Source organism: Gossypium hirsutum, chromosome D09 (genome assembly GCF_007990345.1).
Source record: "Gossypium hirsutum isolate 1008001.06 chromosome D09, Gossypium_hirsutum_v2.1, whole genome shotgun sequence".
NCBI classification, from domain to species: Eukaryota; Viridiplantae; Streptophyta; class Magnoliopsida; order Malvales; family Malvaceae; genus Gossypium; species Gossypium hirsutum.
Window position 1 is genome coordinate 16,095,898 of NC_053445.1, and position 22,253 is coordinate 16,118,150.

The 22,253-nt window shown below is 37.7% G+C and overlaps 10 non-coding genes and 25 pseudogenes across 10 annotated transcripts; all 35 read right to left on the reverse strand.

The window, feature by feature from the left end:
• Window positions 1-285: 285 nt before the first annotated feature.
• LOC121221932 (uncharacterized) lies at window positions 286-403 on the reverse strand (annotated as a pseudogene).
• A 1,425-nt stretch (window positions 404-1,828) lies between these two features.
• On the reverse strand, window positions 1,829-1,947 carry LOC121221351 (5S ribosomal RNA). The gene has a single exon (XR_005918751.1). It is a non-coding gene; the product is annotated as a 5S ribosomal RNA (ribosomal RNA).
• An 871-nt stretch (window positions 1,948-2,818) lies between these two features.
• Window positions 2,819-2,937, reverse strand: LOC121221844 (uncharacterized; annotated as a pseudogene).
• Window positions 2,938-3,617: 680 nt separating this feature from the next.
• Window positions 3,618-3,736, reverse strand: LOC121221362 (5S ribosomal RNA). Its single transcript, XR_005918754.1, has one exon. It is a non-coding gene; the product is annotated as a 5S ribosomal RNA (ribosomal RNA).
• Window positions 3,737-4,220: 484 nt separating this feature from the next.
• On the reverse strand, window positions 4,221-4,339 carry LOC121221229 (uncharacterized; annotated as a pseudogene).
• Window positions 4,340-4,818: 479 nt separating this feature from the next.
• On the reverse strand, window positions 4,819-4,937 carry LOC121221987 (uncharacterized; annotated as a pseudogene).
• A 376-nt stretch (window positions 4,938-5,313) lies between these two features.
• Window positions 5,314-5,432, reverse strand: LOC121221776 (uncharacterized; annotated as a pseudogene).
• A 655-nt stretch (window positions 5,433-6,087) lies between these two features.
• On the reverse strand, window positions 6,088-6,206 carry LOC121221380 (5S ribosomal RNA). The gene has a single exon (XR_005918772.1). It is a non-coding gene; the product is annotated as a 5S ribosomal RNA (ribosomal RNA).
• Window positions 6,207-7,275: 1,069 nt separating this feature from the next.
• On the reverse strand, window positions 7,276-7,394 carry LOC121221373 (5S ribosomal RNA). Its single transcript, XR_005918765.1, has one exon. It is a non-coding gene; the product is annotated as a 5S ribosomal RNA (ribosomal RNA).
• A 184-nt stretch (window positions 7,395-7,578) lies between these two features.
• LOC121221218 (uncharacterized) lies at window positions 7,579-7,697 on the reverse strand (annotated as a pseudogene).
• Window positions 7,698-9,490: 1,793 nt separating this feature from the next.
• On the reverse strand, window positions 9,491-9,606 carry LOC121221305 (uncharacterized; annotated as a pseudogene).
• A 1,285-nt stretch (window positions 9,607-10,891) lies between these two features.
• On the reverse strand, window positions 10,892-11,010 carry LOC121221607 (5S ribosomal RNA). Its single transcript, XR_005918994.1, has one exon. It is a non-coding gene; the product is annotated as a 5S ribosomal RNA (ribosomal RNA).
• A 486-nt stretch (window positions 11,011-11,496) lies between these two features.
• LOC121221336 (uncharacterized) lies at window positions 11,497-11,615 on the reverse strand (annotated as a pseudogene).
• Window positions 11,616-11,993: 378 nt separating this feature from the next.
• Window positions 11,994-12,112, reverse strand: LOC121221810 (uncharacterized; annotated as a pseudogene).
• Window positions 12,113-12,297: 185 nt separating this feature from the next.
• On the reverse strand, window positions 12,298-12,415 carry LOC121221285 (uncharacterized; annotated as a pseudogene).
• Window positions 12,416-12,793: 378 nt separating this feature from the next.
• LOC121221899 (uncharacterized) lies at window positions 12,794-12,912 on the reverse strand (annotated as a pseudogene).
• Window positions 12,913-13,595: 683 nt separating this feature from the next.
• Window positions 13,596-13,714, reverse strand: LOC121221868 (uncharacterized; annotated as a pseudogene).
• A 681-nt stretch (window positions 13,715-14,395) lies between these two features.
• LOC121221836 (uncharacterized) lies at window positions 14,396-14,514 on the reverse strand (annotated as a pseudogene).
• A 185-nt stretch (window positions 14,515-14,699) lies between these two features.
• Window positions 14,700-14,818, reverse strand: LOC121221307 (uncharacterized; annotated as a pseudogene).
• A 376-nt stretch (window positions 14,819-15,194) lies between these two features.
• LOC121221587 (5S ribosomal RNA) lies at window positions 15,195-15,313 on the reverse strand. Its single transcript, XR_005918975.1, has one exon. It is a non-coding gene; the product is annotated as a 5S ribosomal RNA (ribosomal RNA).
• A 91-nt stretch (window positions 15,314-15,404) lies between these two features.
• LOC121221917 (uncharacterized) lies at window positions 15,405-15,523 on the reverse strand (annotated as a pseudogene).
• Window positions 15,524-15,899: 376 nt separating this feature from the next.
• On the reverse strand, window positions 15,900-16,018 carry LOC121221375 (5S ribosomal RNA). The gene has a single exon (XR_005918767.1). It is a non-coding gene; the product is annotated as a 5S ribosomal RNA (ribosomal RNA).
• A 487-nt stretch (window positions 16,019-16,505) lies between these two features.
• LOC121221272 (uncharacterized) lies at window positions 16,506-16,624 on the reverse strand (annotated as a pseudogene).
• Window positions 16,625-17,001: 377 nt separating this feature from the next.
• On the reverse strand, window positions 17,002-17,120 carry LOC121221658 (5S ribosomal RNA). The gene has a single exon (XR_005919045.1). It is a non-coding gene; the product is annotated as a 5S ribosomal RNA (ribosomal RNA).
• A 392-nt stretch (window positions 17,121-17,512) lies between these two features.
• LOC121221857 (uncharacterized) lies at window positions 17,513-17,631 on the reverse strand (annotated as a pseudogene).
• A 378-nt stretch (window positions 17,632-18,009) lies between these two features.
• LOC121221811 (uncharacterized) lies at window positions 18,010-18,128 on the reverse strand (annotated as a pseudogene).
• A 185-nt stretch (window positions 18,129-18,313) lies between these two features.
• On the reverse strand, window positions 18,314-18,431 carry LOC121221286 (uncharacterized; annotated as a pseudogene).
• Window positions 18,432-18,809: 378 nt separating this feature from the next.
• Window positions 18,810-18,928, reverse strand: LOC121221900 (uncharacterized; annotated as a pseudogene).
• Window positions 18,929-19,113: 185 nt separating this feature from the next.
• On the reverse strand, window positions 19,114-19,232 carry LOC121221319 (uncharacterized; annotated as a pseudogene).
• A 379-nt stretch (window positions 19,233-19,611) lies between these two features.
• Window positions 19,612-19,730, reverse strand: LOC121221847 (uncharacterized; annotated as a pseudogene).
• Window positions 19,731-20,411: 681 nt separating this feature from the next.
• Window positions 20,412-20,530, reverse strand: LOC121221837 (uncharacterized; annotated as a pseudogene).
• Window positions 20,531-20,715: 185 nt separating this feature from the next.
• LOC121221308 (uncharacterized) lies at window positions 20,716-20,834 on the reverse strand (annotated as a pseudogene).
• A 375-nt stretch (window positions 20,835-21,209) lies between these two features.
• LOC121221376 (5S ribosomal RNA) lies at window positions 21,210-21,328 on the reverse strand. The gene has a single exon (XR_005918768.1). It is a non-coding gene; the product is annotated as a 5S ribosomal RNA (ribosomal RNA).
• Window positions 21,329-21,419: 91 nt separating this feature from the next.
• LOC121221918 (uncharacterized) lies at window positions 21,420-21,538 on the reverse strand (annotated as a pseudogene).
• Window positions 21,539-21,913: 375 nt separating this feature from the next.
• LOC121221377 (5S ribosomal RNA) lies at window positions 21,914-22,032 on the reverse strand. The gene has a single exon (XR_005918769.1). It is a non-coding gene; the product is annotated as a 5S ribosomal RNA (ribosomal RNA).
• Between the last annotated feature and the right edge of the window lie 221 nt (window positions 22,033-22,253).

Here is a 22,253-nt window from a genome sequence, read left to right on the forward strand (position 1 = left end):
AATTTGAATCAATTGATCAATAACGTTGCAAATTATTTATATCGCAAAATACAAATAACTAATTAGTTACACCACGTTAGAAATTTCTACTAAAAAAACATTATATGAAGTATAATGGGAGGGGTGGAAGACGAGGACTTCCCAGGAGGTCACCAATCCAAGTACTACTCTCGCCTAAGCATGCTTAGTTACTCTCGCGCAAATTCGGCCAAATAATGTTTCAATTAATTATGCTTAAAATGAAAAAAGTAATTAATTACACCACGTGTAGAAAATGCAACGGGAGGGGTGCAACACGAGGACTTCCCTGGAGGTCACCCAACCTAGTACTAATATTGCCCAAGCACACTTAACTGCGTAGTTTTGATGGATCCAGTGCATTAGCGCTGGTATGATCGTACCCGTCAACTCTTGCGCAATCTATTTATATAAAAGCTGCCCCTTATATGAAATAAAATTAATTAGTTACACCACGTGTAGAAAATCTTGCGCAATCTATTATATGATCGTACCGTCAACTCTTGCGCAATCTAGGTCTTCCAGAAGTCACCCATCATAATACTACTATCCTGATGGGATCTTGTGCATACTACTGGTATGATCACACCTGTCAAATCTTACGCAATCTATTTATATAAAGGCTGCCCCTATTGCACATGCGCCTCAAATTGAATGCAAATTCAACCAAATAACGTTTCAAATTATTATTTCGCAAAATGAAAATAAGTAATTAGTTACACCACGTTTAGAAAATTGTACTAAAAAACATTACATGAAGTAAAATGGGAGGGGTGCAACACGAGGACTTCCCAGGAGGTCGCCAATCCAAGTACTACTCTTGCCCAAGCACGCTTAGCTACTCTCGCGCAAATTCGGCCAAATAACCTTTTAAATTATTTATTTCGCAAAATGAAAATAACTAATTAGTTACACCACGTGTAGAAAATGCAACGAAAAACAAATTTATATGAAATAAAACGGGAGGGGTGCAAGACGAGGACTTCTGATAGAGGATGCGCGCGTACCAAGATCGACTCTTCAAGTCACGGGAAATCCTACGAGATCTATAAACAAATTGGCTGCAACGAAAATGGAAAACAAAGAACTAAACTGTCAGATCAAGAAACCCAAATCGAATAGAATAAGAAATACTTGGGTGGTAAGAAATCTTGAAATTATGAATGAAGAACGTTTCTTGATGCCTAGGAACGAAGTCGAATCAGATCTTGAAGTTTGGAAAGGCTGAAACGTAACAAGAACAATTAATCCCATGTTAATCAATAAATCTACACAAGGAGAAATTAATAAAGAAGAACGAACAGCAAGAAAGATTTCACTACTCCCTTCAACGCCTCTAATCTCCCCTCCAAAGAGGAACAATGGCAAGAAAAAGGCTAAAGATGACTCACACAATGAAAAAGATTGTTAAAACTCCTTCTAAAGAAACTCAAGAGAAAATTCTTGGAGAACTCAAAGAGAATTTTCACTCAACAAAACAAATCTGATTTCAATGTATTCTTCAAGTATAATCTGTCTAAGGGTGGTTGGCCAAGCTATACATGTAGGCCTTCTAACTATTTCCTAGTCCTACTAGGAAAACTAAAAAAAAATCTATTTTTTCCTTAACTAAAAAAACATTATATGAAGTAAAACGGGAGGGGTGCAACAAGAGGACTTCCTAGGAGGTCACCAATCCAAGTACTACTCTCGCGCAAATTCGGGCAAATAATATTTTAAATTATTTATTTCCCAAAATGAAAATAAGCAATTAGTTACACCACATGTAGAAAATGCAACAAAAAACAACTTTATATGAAAAAAAACGGGAGGGGTGCAACACGAGGACTTCCCTGGAGGTCTCCCAACCTAGTACTAACCTCGCCCAAGCACACTTAACTGCGGAGTTCTGATGGGATCCGGTGCATTAGCGCTGGTATGATCGTGCCCGTCAACTCTTGCGCAATCTATTTATATAAAGGCTACCCCTTATCGCACTTGCGCCTCGAATATGGATGCATATTCGACATAATAACGGTTGAAATTATTTATTTCGAAAAACGCAAATAACTAATTAGTTACACCATGTTAGAAAATTTAATTAAAAAAATTTTATATGAAATAAAATTAGAAAGGTGCAAAACGATGACTTCCCAGAAGGTCACCCATCATAGTACTACTTTCCCGCAAGCACGCTAAACTACAGAGTTCTGATGGATCCTATGCATTACTGCTGGTATTGTCACACCTGTCAAATCTTACGCAATCTATTTATATAAAGGCTGCCCCCTATTGCACTTGCGCCTCAAATTTAAATGCAAATTCAACCAAATAACGTTTCAAATTATTTATTTCGCAAAATGCAAATAAGTAATTAGTTAAACCACATTTAGAAAATTCTACTAAAAAGAACATTATATGAAGTAAAATGGGAGGGGTGCAACACGAGGACTTCCCAGGAGGTCACCAATCCAAGTACTACTCTCGACGAAGAACGCTTAGCTACTCTCGCGTAAATTCGGCCAAATAATATTTTAAATTATTTATTTCGCAAAATGAAAATAAGTAATTAGTTACACCACGTTTAGAAAATTCTACTAAAAAAATTATACAAAGTAAAATGGGAGGGGTGCAACACGAGGACTTCCCAAGAGGTCACCAATCCAAGTACTACTCTCGGCGAAGAACGCTTAGCTACTCTCGCGCAAATTCGGCCAAATAATATTTTAAATTATTTATTTCGCAAAATGAAAATAAGTAATTAGTTACACCACATGTAGAAAATGCAACGAAAAACAACTTTATATGAAATAAAACGGGAGGGGTGCAACACGAGCACTTCCCTCGAAGTCTCCCAACCTAGTACTAATCTCGCCCAAGCACACTTAACTGCGGAGTTCTGATGGGATCTGGTGCATTAGCACTTGTATAATCGTGCCCCTCAACTCTTGCACAATCTGTTTATATAAAGGCTGCCCCTTATCGCACTTGCGCTTCGAATATGAATGCAAATTCGACATAATAACGGTTGAAATTATTTATTTCGAAAAATGCAAATAACTAATTAGTTACACCACGTTTAGAAAATTTAACTAAAAAAAACATTTTATGAAATAAAATTGAAGATGTGCAACACGAGGACTTCCCGGAAGGTCACCCATCATAGTGCTACTATCTCGCAACCACGCTTAACTACGGGGTTCTGATGGGATCCTATGCATTACTGCTGGTATGATCACACCCGTCAACTCTTACGCAGTCTATTTATATAAAGGCTGCCGCCTATCGCACTTGCGCCTCGAATTTGAATGCAAATTCGACCAAATAACATTTCAAATTATTTATTTCGTAAAATGAAAATAACTAATTAGTTACACCACGTTGAGAAACTTTAACTAAAAAAACATTATATGAAGTAAAATGGGAGGGGTGCAACAAGAGGACTTCCCAGGAGGTCACCAATCCAAGTACTACTCTCGCCCAAGCACGCTTAGCTACTCTCGCGCAAATTCGAGCAAATAATATTTTAAATTATTTATTTCCCAAATGAAAGTAAGTAATTACTTACACCACATGTAGAAAATGCAACGAAAAACAACTTTATATGAAATAAAACGGGAGGGGTGCAACACGAGGACTTCCCTGGAGGTCTCCCAACCTAGTACTAACCTCGCCCAAGCACACTTAACTGCGGAGTTCTGATGGGATCCGGTGCATTAGCGCTGGTATGATCGTGCCCGTCAACTCTTGCGTAATCTATTTATATAAAGGCTACCCCTTATCGCACTTGCGCCTCGAATATGAATGCATATTCGACATAATAACGGTTGAAATTATTTATTTCGAAAAACGCAAATAACTAATTAGTTACACCACGTTTAGAAAATTTAATTTAAAAAACTTTATATAAAATAAAATTAGAAAGGTGTAAAACGAGGACGTCCCAGAAGGTCACCCATCATAGTACTACTATCCCGCAAGCATGCTAAACTACAGGGTTCTAATGGGATCCTATGCATTACTGCTGATATTGTCACACCCGTCAACTCTTATGCAATCTATTTATATAAAGGCTGCCCCTTATCACACTTTCGCCTCGAATTTGAATGCAAATTCGACCAAATAACGTTTGAAATTATTTATTTCGCAAAACGCAAATAACAAATTAGTTACACCACATTTAGAAACTTAACTAAAAAAAACTTTTATGAAATAAAATTGGAGAGGTGCAACCCGAGGTTTTCCCGGAAGGTCACCCATCATAGTACTGCTATCCCATAAGCACGCTTAACTACGGAGTTCTGATGGGATCTTGTGCATTACTACTGGTATGATCACACCTGTCAAATCTTACGCAATCTATTTATATAAAGGCTACCCCTTATCGCACTTGCGCCTCGAATATGAATGCATATTCGACATAATAACGGTTGAAATTATTTATTTCGAAAAACGCAAATAACTAATTAGTTACACCACGTTTAGAAAATTTAATTAAAAAAATTTATATGAAATAAAATTAGAAAGGTGCAAAACGATGACTTCCCAGAAGGTCACCCATCATGGTACTACTTTCCCGCAAGCACGCTAAACTATAGAGTTCTGATGGGATCCTATACATTACAGCTGGTATTGTCACACCCGTCAACTCTTACGCAATCTATTTATATAAAGGTTGCCCCTTATCACACTTTCGCCTCGAATTTGAATGCAAATTCCACCAAATAACGTTTGCAATTATTTATTTCGCAAAATAACTAATTAGTTACACCACATTTAGAAACTTTAACTAAAAAAAACTTTTTATGAAATAAAATTGGAGAGGTGCAACCCGAGGTCTTCCCGGAAGGTCACCCGTCATAGTACTGCTATCCCACAAGCACTCTTAACTACGGAGTTCTGATGGGATCTTGTGCATTACTACTGGTATGATCACACCTGTCAAATCTTACGCAATCTATTTATATAAAGGCTGCCCCCTATTGCACTTGCGCCTCAAATTTGAATGCAAATTCAACCAAATAACGTTTCAAATTATTTATTTCGCAAAATGCAAATAAGTAATTAGTTACACCACGTTTAGAAAATTCTACTAAAAAAATTATACAAAGTAAAATGGGAGGGGTGCAACACGAGGACTTCCCAAGAGGTCACCAATCCAAGTACTACTCTCGGCGAAGAACGCTTAGCTACTCTCGCGCAAATTCGGCCAAATAATATTTTAAATTATTTATTTCGCAAAATGAAAATAAGTAATTAGTTACACCACATGTAGAAAATGCAACGAAAAACAACTTTATATGAAATAAAACGGGAGGGGTGCAACACGAGGACTTCCCTGGAGGTCTCCCAACCTAGTACTAACCTCGTGCAAGCACACTTAACTGCGGAGTTCTGCTGGGATCCGGTGCATTAGCGCTGGTATGATCGTGCCCGTCAACTCTTGCGCAATCTATTTATATAAAGGCTACCCCTTATCCCACTTGCGCCTCGAATATGAATGCATATTCGACATAATAACGGTTGAAATTATTTATTTCGAAAAACGCAAATAACTAATTAGTTACACCACGTTTAGAAAATGTAATTAAAAAAAACTTTATATGAAATAAAATTAGAAAGGTGAAAAACGATGACTTCCTAGAAGGTCACCCATCATAGTACTACTTTCCCGCAAGCACGCTAAACTACAGAGTTCTGATGGGATCCTATGCATTACTGCTGGTATTGTCACACCCGTCAACTCTTACGCAATCTATTTATATAAAGGCTGCCCCCTATCGCACTTGCACCTCGAATTTGAATGCAAATTCGACCAAATAACATTTCAAATTATTTATTTCGCAAAATGCAAATAACTAATTAGTTACAGCACGTAGAGAAACTTTAACTAAAAAAAAATTATATGAAGTAAAATGGGAGGGGTGCAACACGAGGACTTCCTAGGAGGTCGCCAATCCAAGTACTACTTGCGCAAATTCGGGCAAATAATATTTTAAAGTATTTATTTCCCAAAATGAAAATAAGTAATTAGTTACACCACATGTAGAAAATGCAACGAAAAACAACTTTATATGAAATAAAACGGGAGGGGTGCAACACGAGGACTTCCCTGGAGGTCTCCCAACCTGGTACTAACCTCGCCCAAGCACACTTAACTGCGGAGTTCTGATGGGATCCGGTGCATTAGCGCTGGTATGATCGTGCCCATCAACTCTTGCGCAATCTATTTATATAAAGGCTACCCCTTATCGCACTTGCGCCTCGAACATGAATGCATATTCGACATAATAACGGTTGAAATTATTTATTTCGAAAAACGCAAATAAATAATTAGTTACACCACGTTTAGAAAATTTAATTAAAAAAAACTTTATATAAAATAAAATTAGAAAGGTGTAAAACGAGGACGTCCCAGAAGGTCACCCATCATAGTACTAATATCCCGCAAGCATTCTAAACTACAGAGTTCTGATGGGATCCTAAGCATTACTGCTGGTATTGTCACACCCGTCAACTCTTACGCAATCTATTTATATAAAGGCTGCCCCTTATCGCACTTTCGCCTCGAATTTGAATGCAAATTCGACCAAATAACGTTTGAAATTATTTATTTCAAGCATTCTAAACTACAGAGTTCTGATGGGATCCTAAGCATTACTGCGGGTATTGTCACACCCGTCATCTCTTACGCAATCTATTTATATAAAGGCTGCCCCTTATCACACTTTCGCCTCGAATTTGAATGCAAATTCGACCAAATAACGTTTGAAATTATTTATTTCGCAAAACGAAAATAACTAATTAGTTACACCACATTTAGTACTGCTATCCCACAAGCACGCTTAACTACGGAGTTCTGATGGGATCTTGTGCATTACTACTGGTATGATCACATCTGTCAAATCTTACGCAATCTATTTATATAAAGGCTGCCCCCTATTGCACTTGCGCCTCAAATTTGAATGCAAATTCAACCAAATAACGTTTCAAATTATTTATTTCGCAAAATGCAAATAAGTAATTAGTTACACCACGTTTAGAAAATTCTACTAAAAAAATATTATATGAAGTAAAATGGGAGGGGTGCGACACGAGGACTTCCCAAGAGGTCACCAATCCAAGTACTACTCTCGGCCAAGAACGCTTAGCTACTCTCGCGCAAATTCGGCCAAATAATATTTTAAATTATTTATTTCGCAAAATGAAAATAAGTAATTAGTTACACCACATGTAGAAAATGCAACGAAAAACAACTTTATATGAAATAAAACGGGAGGGGTGCAACGCGAGGACTTCCCTGGAGGTCTCCCAACCTAGTACTAACCTCGCCCAAGCACACTTAACTGCGGAGTTCTGATGGGATCCGGTGCATTAGTGCTGGTATGATCGTGCCCGTCAACTCTTGCGCAATCTATTTATATAAAGGCTACCCCTTATCGCACTTGCGCCTCGAATATGAATGCATATTCAACATAATAATGGTTGAAATTATTTATTTCGAAAAACGCAAATAACTAATTAGTTACACCACGTTTAGAAAATTTAATTAAAAAAAACTTTATATGAAATAAAATTAGAAAGGTGCAGAACGAGGACTTCCCAGAAGGTCACCCATCATAGTACTACTTTCGCGCAAGCACGCTAAACTACAGAGTTCTGATGGGATCCTATGCATTACTGCTGGTATTGTCACACCCGTCAACTCTTACGCAATCTATTTATATAAAGGCTGCCCCTCATAACACTTTCGCCTCGAATTTGAATGCAAATTCGACCAAATAACGTTTGAAATTATTTATTTCGCAAAACACAAATAACTAATTAGTTACACCACATTTAGAAACTTTAACTAAAAAAAACTTTTTATGAAATAAAATTGGAGAGGTGGAACCCGAGGTCTTCCCGGAAGGTCACCCATCATAGTGCTGCTATCCCACAAGCACGCTTAACTACGGAGTTCTGTTGGGATCTTGTGCATTACTACTGGTATGATCACACCTGTCAAATCTTACGCAATCTATTTATATAAAGGCTGCCCCCTATTGGACTTGCGCCTCAAATTTGAATGCAAATTCAACCAAATAACGTTTCAAATTATTTATTTCACAAAATGCAAATAAGTAATTAGTTACACCACGTTTAGAAAATTCTTCTAAAAAAACATTATATGAAGTAAAATGGGAGGGGTGCAACACGAGGACTTCCCAGGAGGTCGCCAATCCAAGTACTACTCTCGCCCAAGCACGCTTAGCTACTCTCGCGCAAATTCGGCCAAATAACCTTTTAAATTATTTATTTCGCAAAATTAAAATAACTAATTAGTTACACCACGTGTAGAAAATGCAACGAAAAACAAATTTATATGAAATAAAATGGGAGGGGTGCAAGACGAGGAATTCTGATAGAGGAATGCGCGCCTACCAAGATCGAGTCTTCAAGTCACGGGAAATTCCTACGAGATCTATAAACAAATTGGCTGCAACGAAAATGGAAAACAGAGAACTAAACTTGTCAGATCAAGAAACCCAAATCGAATAGAATAAGAAATACTTGGGTGGTAAGAAATCTTGAAATTATGAATGAAAAACGTTTCTTGATGCCTAAGAACGAATTCGAATCAGATCTTGAAGTTTGGAAAGGCTGAAACGTAACAAGAACAATTAATCCCATGTTAATCAATAAATCAACACAAGGAGAAATTAATAAAGAAGAACGAACAGCAAGAAAGATTTCACTACTCCCTTCAACGCCTCTAATCTCCCCTCCAATGAAGAACAATGGCAAGAAAAAGGCTAAAGATGGCTTACACAATCAAAAAGATTGTTAAAACTCCTTCTAAAGAAAACTCAAGAGAAAATTCTTGGAGAACTCAAAGAGAATTTTCACTCAACAAAACAAATCTGATTTCAATGTATTCTTCAAGTATAATCTGTCTAAGGGTGGTTGGCCAAGCTATACATATAGGCCTTCTAACTATTTTACTAGTCCTACTAGGAAAACTAAAAAAAAATCTAATTTTTTTCTTTAAAGGAGAAATTCGGCCAAGGACTTTAAATGGGCCTCTTGGACTGAATTTTTACATAGAAATTTATTCATAAAATCTAAAAATGAAAACTAAGTATTTAAAGAATTAAAACTTAACAAATAGGGCCACTTTGACAATTTGGCCTGATTTTAAACTAAGTTTAATTTAAATTTCTTGATTGGGCTTGGAACATCTTATTGGGCCTTGTCTTCAAGAACTTGGGCTTGTAATCCGTTCTCTCCCGAAATTGGCTTGTTAATGCTCGTAATTGAGATCAAATGCGCCTTAGTTGCAAGATTCGGTTTCTTGGACCAAGATTTCCAAGATTTAAAATCTTGATTTTCTTGATTCTTTAAATCGCACAAAACAGCAAAATTGGACCAAGATTCGGTTTCTTGATTTTCTTGAAAACAAGAAAGTGAATCTTGATTTTCTTTTTCCTTCGTATACGCATCCAAGGCCTTTGTGACTCATATCAACTTCCCTGGAGGTCACCCAACCTAGTACTACTCTGGCCCAAGCACGCTTAATTGAGGAGTTCTGATGGGATCCGGTGCATTAGCGCTGGTATGATCGTACCCGTCAACTCCTGCGCAATCTATTTATATAAAGGCTGCCCCTTATCGTACTTGCGCCTCGAATTTGAATAAAAATTCGACCAAATAACGTTTGAAATTATTTATTTCCCAAAACACAAATAACTAATTAGTTACACCACGTTTAGAAAATTTAACTAAAAAAATTTATATGAAATAAAATTGAAGAGGTGCAACACGAGGACTTCCCAGAAGGTCACCCATAATAGTACTACTATCCCGCAAGCACCCTTCAGTACGGGGTTATGACGGGAACCTATGCATTACTGCTGGTATGATCACACCCGTCAACTCTTACGTAATCTATTTATATAAAGGTTGCCCCCTATCGCACTTGCGCCTCGAATTTGAATGTAAATTCGACCAAATAACATTTCAAATTTTTCATTTCGCAAAACACAAATAACTAATTAGTTACATCACGTGTAGAAAATGCAACTAAAAATAAAGTTTATGTGAAATAAAATTGGAGAGGTGCAAAACGAAGACTTCCCAAAAGGTCACCCATCATAGTACTACTATCCCGCAAGCACGCTTAACTACAGAGCTCTACGGGGATCCGATGCTTTACTGCTTGTATTGTCACACCCGTCAACTCTTACGCAATCTATTCATATAAAGGCTGCCCCTTATCAAACTTTCGCCTCGAATTTGAATGCAAATTCGACCAAATAACGTTTGAAATTATTTATTTCACAAAACGCAAATAACTAGTTAGTTACACCACGTTTATAAAATTTAACTAAAAAAACATTTTATGAAATAAAATTGAAGAGGAGCAACACGAGGACTTCCCGGAATGTCACCCATCATAGTACTACTATCTCACAACCACGCTTAACTACGGGGTTCTGATGGGACCTATGCATTACTGCTGGTATGATCACACCCGTCAACTCTTACGCAATCTGTTTATATAAAGGCTGCCCCCTATCGCACTTGCGCCTCAAAATTGAATGCAAATTCGACCAAATAACATTTCAAATTATTTATTTCGCAAAATGCAAATAACCAATTAGTTACACCACGTTTAGAAACTTTAACTAAAAAAAACATTATATGAAGTAAAATGGGACGGGTGCAACACGAGGACTTCCCAGGAGGTCACCAATCCAAGTACTACTCTCGCCCAAGCACGCTTAGCTACTCTCGTGCAAATTCGGGCAAATAATATTTTAAATTATTTATTTCGCAAAATGAAAATAAGTACTTAGCTACACCACATGTAGAAAATGCAATGAAAAACAACTTTATATGAAATAAAACGGGAGGGTTGCAACACGAGGACTTCCCTAGAGGTCTCCCAACCCAGTACTAATCCCGCCCAAGCACACTTAACTGCGGAGTTCTGATGGGATCCGGTGCATTAGCGCTGGTATGATCGTGCCCGTCAAGTCTTGCACAATCTATTTATATAAAGGCTGCCCCTTATCGCACTTGCGCCTCGAATATGAATGCAAATTCGACGTAATAACGGTTGAAATTATTTATTTCGAAAAACGCAAATAACTAATTAGTTACACCACGTTTAGAAAATTTAATTAAAAAAACTTTATATAAAATAAAATTAGAAAGGTACAAAACGAGGACGTCCCAGAAAGTCACCCATCATAGTACTACTATCCCGCAAGCACGCTAAACTACAGAGTTCTGATGGGATCCTATGCATTACTTCTGGTATTGTCACACCCGTCAACTCTTACGCAATCTATTTATATAAAGGATGCCCCTGATCGCACTTTCGCCTCGAATTTGAATGCAAATTCGACCAAATAACGTTTGAAATTATTTTTTTCGCAAAACGCAAATAACTAATTAGTTACACCACATTTAGAAACTTTAACTAAAACAAAATTTTTATGAAATAAAATTGGAGAGGTGCAAAACGAGGTCTTCCAGGAAGGACACCCATCATAGTACTACTATCCTACAAGCACGCTTAACTACGGAGTTCTGATGGGATCTTGTGCATTACAACTGGTATGATCACACCTGTCAAATCTTACGCAATATATTTATATAAAGGCTGCCCCCTATTGCACTTGCGCCTTAAATTTGAATGCAAATTCAACCAAATAACGTTTCAAATTATTTATTTCGCAAAATGCAAATAAGTAATTAGTTACTCCACGTTTAGAAAATTATACTAAAAAAAACATTATATGAAGTAAAATGGGAGGGGTGCAACACGAGGACTTCCCAGGAGGTCACCAATCCAAGCACTACTCTCGCCCAAGCACGCTTAGCTACTCTCGCGCAAATTCGGCCAAATAACATTTTAAATTATTTATTTCGTAAAATGAAAATAAGTAATTAGTTACACCACATGTAGAAAATGAACAAAAAACAACTTTATATGAAATAAAACGGGAGGGGTGCAACACGAGGATTTCCCTGGAGGTCTCCCAACCCAGTACTAACCTCGCCCAAGAAAACTTAACTGCGGAGTACTGATGGGATCCGGTGCATTAGCGCTGGTATGATCGTGCCAGTCAACTCTTGCGCAATCTATTTATATAAAGGCTGCCCCTTATCACACTTTCGCCTCGAATTTGAATGCAAATTCAACCAAATAACGTTTGAAATTATTTATTTCGCAAAACGCAAATAACTAATTAGTTGCACCACATTTAGAAACTTTAACTAAAAAAAAACTTTTTATGAAATAAAATTGGTGAGGTGCAACCCGAGGTTTTCCGGAAGGTCACCCATCATAGTACTGCTATCCCACAAGCACTCTTAACTACGGAGTTCTGATGGGATCTTGTGCATTACTTCTGGTATGATCACACCTGTCAAATCTTACGCAATCTATTTATATAAAGGCTACCCCCTATTGCACATACGCCTCAAATTTGAATGCAAATTCAACCAAATAATGTTTCAAATTATTTATTTCGCAAAATGCAAATAAGTAATTAGTTACACCACGTTTAGAAAATTCTACTAAAAAAACATTATATGAAGTAAAATGGGAGGGGTGCAACACGAGGACTTCCCAGGAGGTCACTAATCGTAGTACTACTCTCGCCCAAGCACTCTTAGCTACTCTCGCGCAAATTTGGCCAAATAATATTTTAAATTATTTATTTCGCAAAATGAAAATAAGTAATTAGTTACACCACATGTAGAAAATGTAACGAAAAACAAATTTATATGAAATAAAACGGGAGGGGTGCAACACCAGGACTTCCTTGGAGGACTCCCAACCCAGTACTAACCTCGCCCAAGAAAACTTAACTGCGGAGTTCTGATGGGATCCGGTGCATTAGCGTTGGTATGATCGTGCCCGTCAACTCTTGCGCAATCTATTTATATAAAGGTTGCCCCTTATCACACTTGTGCCTCGAATATGAATGCATATTCGACATAATAACGATTGAAATTATTTATTTCGAAAAATACAAATAACTAATTAGTTACACCACGTTTAGAAAATTTAATTAAAATAAAACTTTATATGAAATAAAATTTGATAGGTGCAACCCGAGGTTCTCCCGAAAGGTCACCCATCATAGGACTGCTATCCCGCAAGCACGCTTAACTACGGAGTTCTGATGGAATCTTGTGCTTTACTACTGGTATGATCACACCTGTCAAATCTTACGCAATCTATTTATATAAAGGCTGCCCCCTATTGCACTTGCGCCTCAAATTTGAATGCAAATTCAACCAAATAACGTTTCAAATTATTTATTTCGCAAAATGCAAATAAGTAATTAGTTACACCACGTTTAGAAAATTCTACTAAAAAAAACATTATAGGAAGTAAAATGGGAGGGGTCCAACACGAGGACTTCCCAGGAGGTCACCAATCCAAGTACTACTCTCGGCGAAGAAACCTTAGCTACTCTCGCGCAAATTCGGCCAAATGATATTTTAAATTATTTATTTCGCAAAATGAAAATAAGTAATTAGTTACACCACATGTAGAAAATGCAACGAAAAACAACTTTATATGAAATAAAGCGGGAGGGGTGCAACAGGAGGACTTCCCTGGAGGTCTCCCAACCCAGTACTAACCTCGCCCAAGAAAACTTAACTGCGGAGTTCTGATGGGATCCGGTGCATTAGCGTTGGTATGATCGTGCCCGTCAACTCTTGCGCAATCTATTTATATAAAGGCTGCCCCTTATCAAACTTACGCCTCGAATATGAAAGCATATTCAACATAATAACAGTTGAAATTATTTGTTTCGAAAAACCCAAATAACTAATTAGTTACACAACTTTTAGAAAATTTAATTAAAAAAAACTTTATATGAAAGAAAATTTGATAGGTGCAACCCGAGGTTTTCCCGGAAGGTCACCAATCATAGTACTACTATCCAACAAGCACGCTTAACTACGGTGTTCTGATGGGATCTTGTGCATTACTTCTGGTATGATCACACCTGCCAAATCTTACGCAATCTATTTATATAAAGGCTGCCCCCTATTGCACATACGCCTCAAATTTGAATGCAAATTCAACCAAATAATGTTTCAAATTATTTATTTCGCAAAATGCAAATAAGTAATTAGTTACACCACGTTTAGAAAATTCTACTAAAAAAACATTATATGAAGTAAAATGGGAGGGGTGCAACACGAGGACTTCCCAGGAGGTCACTAATCATAGTACTACTCTCGCCCAAGCACTCTTAGCTACTCTCGCGCAAATTCGGCCAAATAATATTTTAAATTATTTATTTTGCAAAATGAAAATAAGTAATTAGTTACACCACATGTAGAAAATGCAACGAAAAACAACTTTATATGAAATAATACGGGAGGGGTGCAACACGAGGACTTCCTTGGAGGACTCCCAACCTAGTACTAACCTCGCCCAAGAAAACTTAACTGCGGAGTTCTGATGGGATCCGGTGCATTAGCGTTGGTATGATCGTGCCCGTCAACTCTTGCGCAATCTATTTATATAAAGGTTGCCCCTTATCACACTTGTGCCTCGAATATGAATGCATATTCGACACAATAACGGTTGAAATTATTTATTTCGAAAAATACAAATAACTAATTAGTTACACCACGTTTAGAAAATTTAATTAAAATAAAACTTTATATGAAATAAAATTTGATAGGTGCAACACGAGGTTCTCCCGGAAGGTCACCCATCATAGTACTGCTATCCCGCAAGCACGCTTCAGTACGGAGTTCTGATGGGATCTTGTGCTTTACTACTGGTATGATCACACCTGTCAAATCTTACGCAATCTATTTATATAAAGGCTGCCCCCTATTGCACTTGCGCCTCAAATTTGAATGCAAATTCAACCAAATAACGTTTCAAATTATTTATTTCGCAAAATGCAAATAAGTAACTAGTTACACCACGTATAGAAAATTCTACTAAAAAACATTATATGAAGTAAAATGGGAGGGGGCAACACGAGGACTTCCCAGGAGGTCACTAATCATAGTACTACTCTCGCCCAAGCACGCTTAGCTACTCTCGCGCAAATTCGACCAAATAATATTTTAAATTATTTATTGCGCAAAATGAAAATAAGTAATTAGTTACACCACATGTAGAAAATGCAACGAAAAACAACTTTATATGAAATAAAATAGGAGGGGTGCAACACGAGGACTTCCCTGGAGGTCTCCCAACCTAGTACTAACCTCGCCCAAGCACACTTAACTACGAAGTTCTGATGGGATCCGGTGCATTAGCGCTGGTATGATTGTGCCCGTCAACTCTTGCGCAATCTATTTATATAAAGGCTACCCCTTATCGCACTTGCGCCTCGAATTTGAATGCAAATCGACCAAATAACGTTTGAGAGGTGCAACCCGAGGTCTTCCCAGAAGGTCACCCATCATAGTACTGCTATCCCACAAGCACGCTTAACTACGGAGTTCTGATGGGATACTGTGCATTACTACTGCTATGATCACACCTGTCAAAACTTACGCAATCTATATATATAAAGGCTGCCCCCTATTGCACTTGCGCCTCAAATTTGAATGCAAATTCAACCAAATAACGTTTCAAATTATTTATTTCGCAAAATGCAAATAAGTAACTAGTTACACCACGTATAGAAAATTCTACTAAAAAACATTATATGAAGTAAAATGGGAGGGGGCAACACGAGGACTTCCCAGGAGGTCACTAATCATAGTACTACTCTCGCCCAAGCACGCTTAGCTACTCTCGCGCAAATTCGACCAAATAATATTTTAAATTATTTATTGCGCAAAATGAAAATAAGTAATTAGTTACACCACATGTAGAAAATGCAACGAAAAACAACTTTATATGAAATAAAATAGGAGGGGTGCAACACGAGGACTTCCCTGGAGGTCTCCCAACCTAGTACTAACCTCGCCCAAGCACACTTAACTACGGAGTTCTGATGGGATCCGGTGCATTAGCGCTGGTATGATTGTGCCCGTCAACTCTTGTGCAATCTATTTATATAAAGGCTACCCCTTATCGCACTTGCGCCTCGAATATGGATGCATATTCGACATAATAACGGTTGAAATTATTTTTTCGAAAAACGCAAATAACTAATTAGTTACACCACGTTTAGAAAATTTAATTAAAAAAAACTTTATAGGAAATAAAATTAGAATGGTGCAAAACGAGGACTTCCCAGAAGGTCTCCCAACCCAGTACTACTTTCCCGCAAGCACGCTAAACTACAGAGTTCTGATGGGATCCTATGCATTACTGCTGGTATTGTCACTCTCGTCAACTCTTACGCAATCTTTTTATATAAAGGCTGCCGCTCATAACACTTTCGCCTCGAATTTGAATGCAAATTCGACCAAATAACGTTTGAAATTATTTATTTCGCAAAACGCAAATAACTAATTTGTTACACCACATTTAGAAACTTTAACTAAAAAAAAACTTTTTATAAAATAAAATTCGAGAGGTGCAACCCGAGGTCTTCCCGGAAGGTCACCCATCATAGTATTACTATCCCACAAGCACGCTTAACAACGGAGTTCTGATGGGATCTTGTGCATTACTACCGGTATGATCACACCTTTCAAATCTTACGCAATCTGTTTATATAAAGGTTGCCCCCTATTGCACTTGCGCCTCAAATTTTAATGCAAATTCAACCAAATAACGTTTCAAATTATTTATTTCGCAAAATGCAAATAAGTAATTAGTTACACCTCGTTTAGAAAATTCTACTAAAAAAACACTATATGAAGTAAAATAGGAGGGGTACAACACGAGGACTTCCCAGGAGGTCGCCAATCCAAGTACTACTCTCGCCGAAGCACGCTTAGCTACTCTCGCGCAAATTCGGCCAAATAATATTTAAATTATTTATTTCGCAAAATGAAAATAAGTAATTAGTTACACCACACGTAGAAAATGCAACGAAAAACAAATTTATATGAAATAAAACGGGAGGGGTGCAACACGAGGACTTCCCTGGAGGTCTCCCAACCTAGTACTAATCTCGCCCAAGCACACTTAACTGCGGAGTTCTGATGGGATCCGGTGCATTTGCGTTGGTATGATCGTGCGCGTCAACTCTTGCGCAATCTATTTATATAAAGGCTACCCCTTATCGCACTTGCGCCTCGAATATGAATGCAAATTAGACATAATAACGGTTGAAATTATTTATTTCGAAAAACGCAAATAACTAATTAGTTACACCACGTTTAGAAAATTTAATTAAAAAAACTTTATATGAAATAAAATTAGAAAGATGCAAAACGAGGACTTCCCAGAAGGTCACCCTTCATAGTACTACTATCCCGCAAGCACGCTAAACTACAGAGTTCTGATGGGATCTTATGCATTACTGGTGGTATTGTCACACCCGGCAACTCTTACGCAATCTATTTATATAAAACTGCCCCCTATCGTACTTCCGCCTCGAATTTGAATGCAAATCGACCAAATAACGTTTGAGAGGTGCAACCCGAGGTCTTCCCAGAAGGTCACCCATCATAGTACTGCTATCCCACAAGCACGCTTAACTACGGAGTTCTGATGGGATCCTGTGCATTACTACTGGTATGATCACACCTGTCAAATCTTACGCAATATATTTATATAAAGGCTGCCCCCTATTGCACTTGCGCCTTAAATTTGAATGCAAATTCAACCAAATAACGTTTCAAATTATTTATTTCGCAAAATGCAAATAAGTAATTAGTTACTCCACGTTTAGAAAATTATACTAAAAAAAACATTATATGAAGTAAAATGGGAGGGGTGCAACACGAGGACTTCCCAGGAGGTCACCAATCCAAGCACTACTCTCGCCCAAGCACGCTTAGCTACTCTCGCGCAAATTCGGCCAAATAACATTTTAAATTATTTATTTCGTAAAATGAAAATAAGTAATTAGTTACACCACATGTAGAAAATGAACAAAAAACAACTTTATATGAAATAAAACGGGAGGGGTGCAACACGAGGATTTCCCTGGAGGTCTCCCAACCCAGTACTAACCTCGCCCAAGAAAACTTAACTGCGGAGTACTGATGGGATCCGGTGCATTAGCGCTGGTATGATCGTGCCAGTCAACTCTTGCGCAATCTATTTATATAAAGGCTGCCCCTTATCACACTTTCGCCTCGAATTTGAATGCAAATTCAACCAAATAACGTTTGAAATTATTTATTTCGCAAAACGCAAATAACTAATTAGTTGCACCACATTTAGAAACTTTAACTAAAAAAAAACTTTTTATGAAATAAAATTGGTGAGGTGCAACCCGAGGTTTTCCGGAAGGTCACCCATCATAGTACTGCTATCCCACAAGCACTCTTAACTACGGAGTTCTGATGGGATCTTGTGCATTACTTCTGGTATGATCACACCTGTCAAATCTTACGCAATCTATTTATATAAAGGCTACCCCCTATTGCACATACGCCTCAAATTTGAATGCAAATTCAACCAAATAATGTTTCAAATTATTTATTTCGCAAAATGCAAATAAGTAATTAGTTACACCACGTTTAGAAAATTCTACTAAAAAAACATTATATGAAGTAAAATGGGAGGGGTGCAACACGAGGACTTCCCAGGAGGTCACTAATCGTAGTACTACTCTCGCCCAAGCACTCTTAGCTACTCTCGCGCAAATTCGGCCAAATAATATTTTAAATTATTTATTTCGCAAAATGAAAATAAGTAATTAGTTACACCACATGTAGAAAATGCAACGAAAAACAAATTTATATGAAATAAAACGGGAGGGGTGCAACACCAGGACTTCCTTGGAGGACTCCCAACCCAGTACTAACCTCGCCCAAGAAAACTTAACTGCGGAGTTCTGATGGGATCCGGTGCATTAGCGTTGGTATGATCGTGCCCGTCAACTCTTGCGCAATCTATTTATATAAAGGTTGCCCCTTATCACACTTGTGCCTCGAATATGAATGCATATTCGACATAATAACGATTGAAATTATTTATTTCGAAAAATACAAATAACTAATTAGTTACACCACGTTTAGAAAATTTAATTAAAATAAAACTTTATATGAAATAAAATTTGATAGGTGCAACCCGAGGTTCTCCCGAAAGGTCACCCATCATAGGACTGCTATCCCGCAAGCACGCTTAACTACGGAGTTCTGATGGGATCTTGTGCTTTACTACTGGTATGATCACACCTGTCAAATCTTACGCAATCTATTTATATAAAGGCTGCCCCCTATTGCACTTGCGCCTCAAATTTGAATGCAAATTCAACCAAATAACGTTTCAAATTATTTATTTCGCAAAATGCAAATAAGTAATTAGTTACACCACGTTTAGAAAATTCTACTAAAAAAAACATTATAGGAAGTAAAATGGGAGGGGTCCAACACGAGGACTTCCCAGGAGGTCACCAATCCAAGTACTACTCTCGGCGAAGAAACCTTAGCTACTCTCGCGCAAATTCGGCCAAATGATATTTTAAATTATTTATTTCGCAAAATGAAAATAAGTAATTAGTTACACCACATGTAGAAAATGCAACGAAAAACAACTTTATATGAAATAAAGCGGGAGGGGTGCAACAGGAGGACTTCCCTGGAGGTCTCCCAACCCAGTACTAACCTCGCCCAAGAAAACTTAACTGCGGAGTTCTGATGGGATCCGGTGCATTAGCATTGGTATGATCGTGCCCGTCAACTCTTGCGCAATCTATTTATATAAAGGCTGCCCCTTATCAAACTTACGCCTCGAATATGAAAGCATATTCAACATAATAACAGTTGAAATTATTTGTTTCGAAAAACCCAAATAACTAATTAGTTACACAACTTTTAGAAAATTTAATTAAAAAAAACTTTATATGAAAGAAAATTTGATAGGTGCAACCCGAGGTTTTCCCGGAAGGTCACCAATCATAGTACTACTATCCAACAAGCACGCTTAACTACGGTGTTCTGATGGGATCTTGTGCATTACTTCTGGTATGATCACACCTGCCAAATCTTACGCAATCTATTTATATAAAGGCTGCCCCCTATTGCACATACGCCTCAAATTTGAATGCAAATTCAACCAAATAATGTTTCAAATTATTTATTTCGCAAAATGCAAATAAGTAATTAGTTACACCACGTTTAGAAAATTCTACTAAAAAAACATTATATGAAGTAAAATGGGAGGGGTGCAACACGAGGACTTCCCAGGAGGTCACTAATCATAGTACTACTCTCGCCCAAGCACTCTTAGCTACTCTCGCGCAAATTCGGCCAAATAATATTTTAAATTATTTATTTTGCAAAATGAAAATAAGTAATTAGTTACACCACATGTAGAAAATGCAACGAAAAACAACTTTATATGAAATAATACGGGAGGGGTGCAACACGAGGACTTCCTTGGAGGACTCCCAACCTAGTACTAACCTCGCCCAAGAAAACTTAACTGCGGAGTTCTGATGGGATCCGGTGCATTAGCGTTGGTATGATCGTGCCCGTCAACTCTTGCGCAATCTATTTATATAAAGGTTGCCCCTTATCACACTTGTGCCTCGAATATGAATGCATATTCGACACAATAACGGTTGAAATTATTTATTTCGAAAAATACAAATAACTAATTAGTTACACCACGTTTAGAAAATTTAATTAAAATAAAACTTTATATGAAATAAAATTTGATAGGTGCAACACGAGGTTCTCCCGGAAGGTCACCCATCATAGTACTGCTATCCCGCAAGCACGCTTCAGTACGGAGTTCTGATGGGATCTTGTGCTTTACTACTGGTATGATCACACCTGTCAAATCTTACGCAATCTATTTATATAAAGGCTGCCCCCTATTGCACTTGCGCCTCAAATTTGAATGCAAATTCAACCAAATAACGTTTCAAATTATTTATTTCGCAAAATGCAAATAAGTAACTAGTTACACCACGTATAGAAAATTCTACTAAAAAACATTATATGAAGTAAAATGGGAGGGGCAACACGAGGACTTCCCAGGAGGTCACTAATCATAGTACTACTCTCGCCCAAGCACGCTTAGCTACTCTCGCGCAAATTCGACCAAATAATATTTTAAATTATTTATTGCGCAAAATGAAAATAAGTAATTAGTTACACCACATGTAGAAAATGCAACGAAAAACAACTTTATATGAAATAAAATAGGAGGGGTGCAACACGAGGACTTCCCTGGAGGTCTCCCAACCTAGTACTAACCTCGCCCAAGCACACTTAACTACGGAGTTCTGATGGGATCCGGTGCATTAGCGCTGGTATGATTGTGCCCGTCAACTCTTGCGCAATCTATTTATATAAAGGCTACCCCTTATCGCACTTGCGCCTCGAATTTGAATGCAAATCGACCAAATAACGTTTGAGAGGTGCAACCCGAGGTCTTCCCAGAAGGTCACCCATCATAGTACTGCTATCCCACAAGCACGCTTAACTACGGAGTTCTGATGGGATACTGTGCATTACTACTGCTATGATCACACCTGTCAAACTTACGCAATCTATATATATAAAGGCTGCCCCCTATTGCACTTGCGCCTCAAATTTGAATGCAAATTCAACCAAATAACGTTTCAAATTATTTATTTCGCAAAATGCAAATAAGTAACTAGTTACACCACGTATAGAAAATTCTACTAAAAAACATTATATGAAGTAAAATGGGAGGGGGCAACACGAGGACTTCCCAGGAGGTCACTAATCATAGTACTACTCTCGCCCAAGCACGCTTAGCTACTCTCGCGCAAATTCGACCAAATAATATTTTAAATTATTTATTGCGCAAAATGAAAATAAGTAATTAGTTACACCACATGTAGAAAATGCAACGAAAAACAACTTTATATGAAATAAAATAGGAGGGGTGCAACACGAGGACTTCCCTGGAGGTCTCCCAACCTAGTACTAACCTCGCCCAAGCACACTTAACTACGGAGTTCTGATGGGATCCGGTGCATTAGCGCTGGTATGATTGTGCCCGTCAACTCTTGTGCAATCTATTTATATAAAGGCTACCCCTTATCGCACTTGCGCCTCGAATATGGATGCATATTCGACATAATAACGGTTGAAATTATTTTTTCGAAAAACGCAAATAACTAATTAGTTACACCACGTTTAGAAAATTTAATTAAAAAAACTTTATAGGAAATAAAATTAGAATGGTGCAAAACGAGGACTTCCCAGAAGGTCTCCCAACC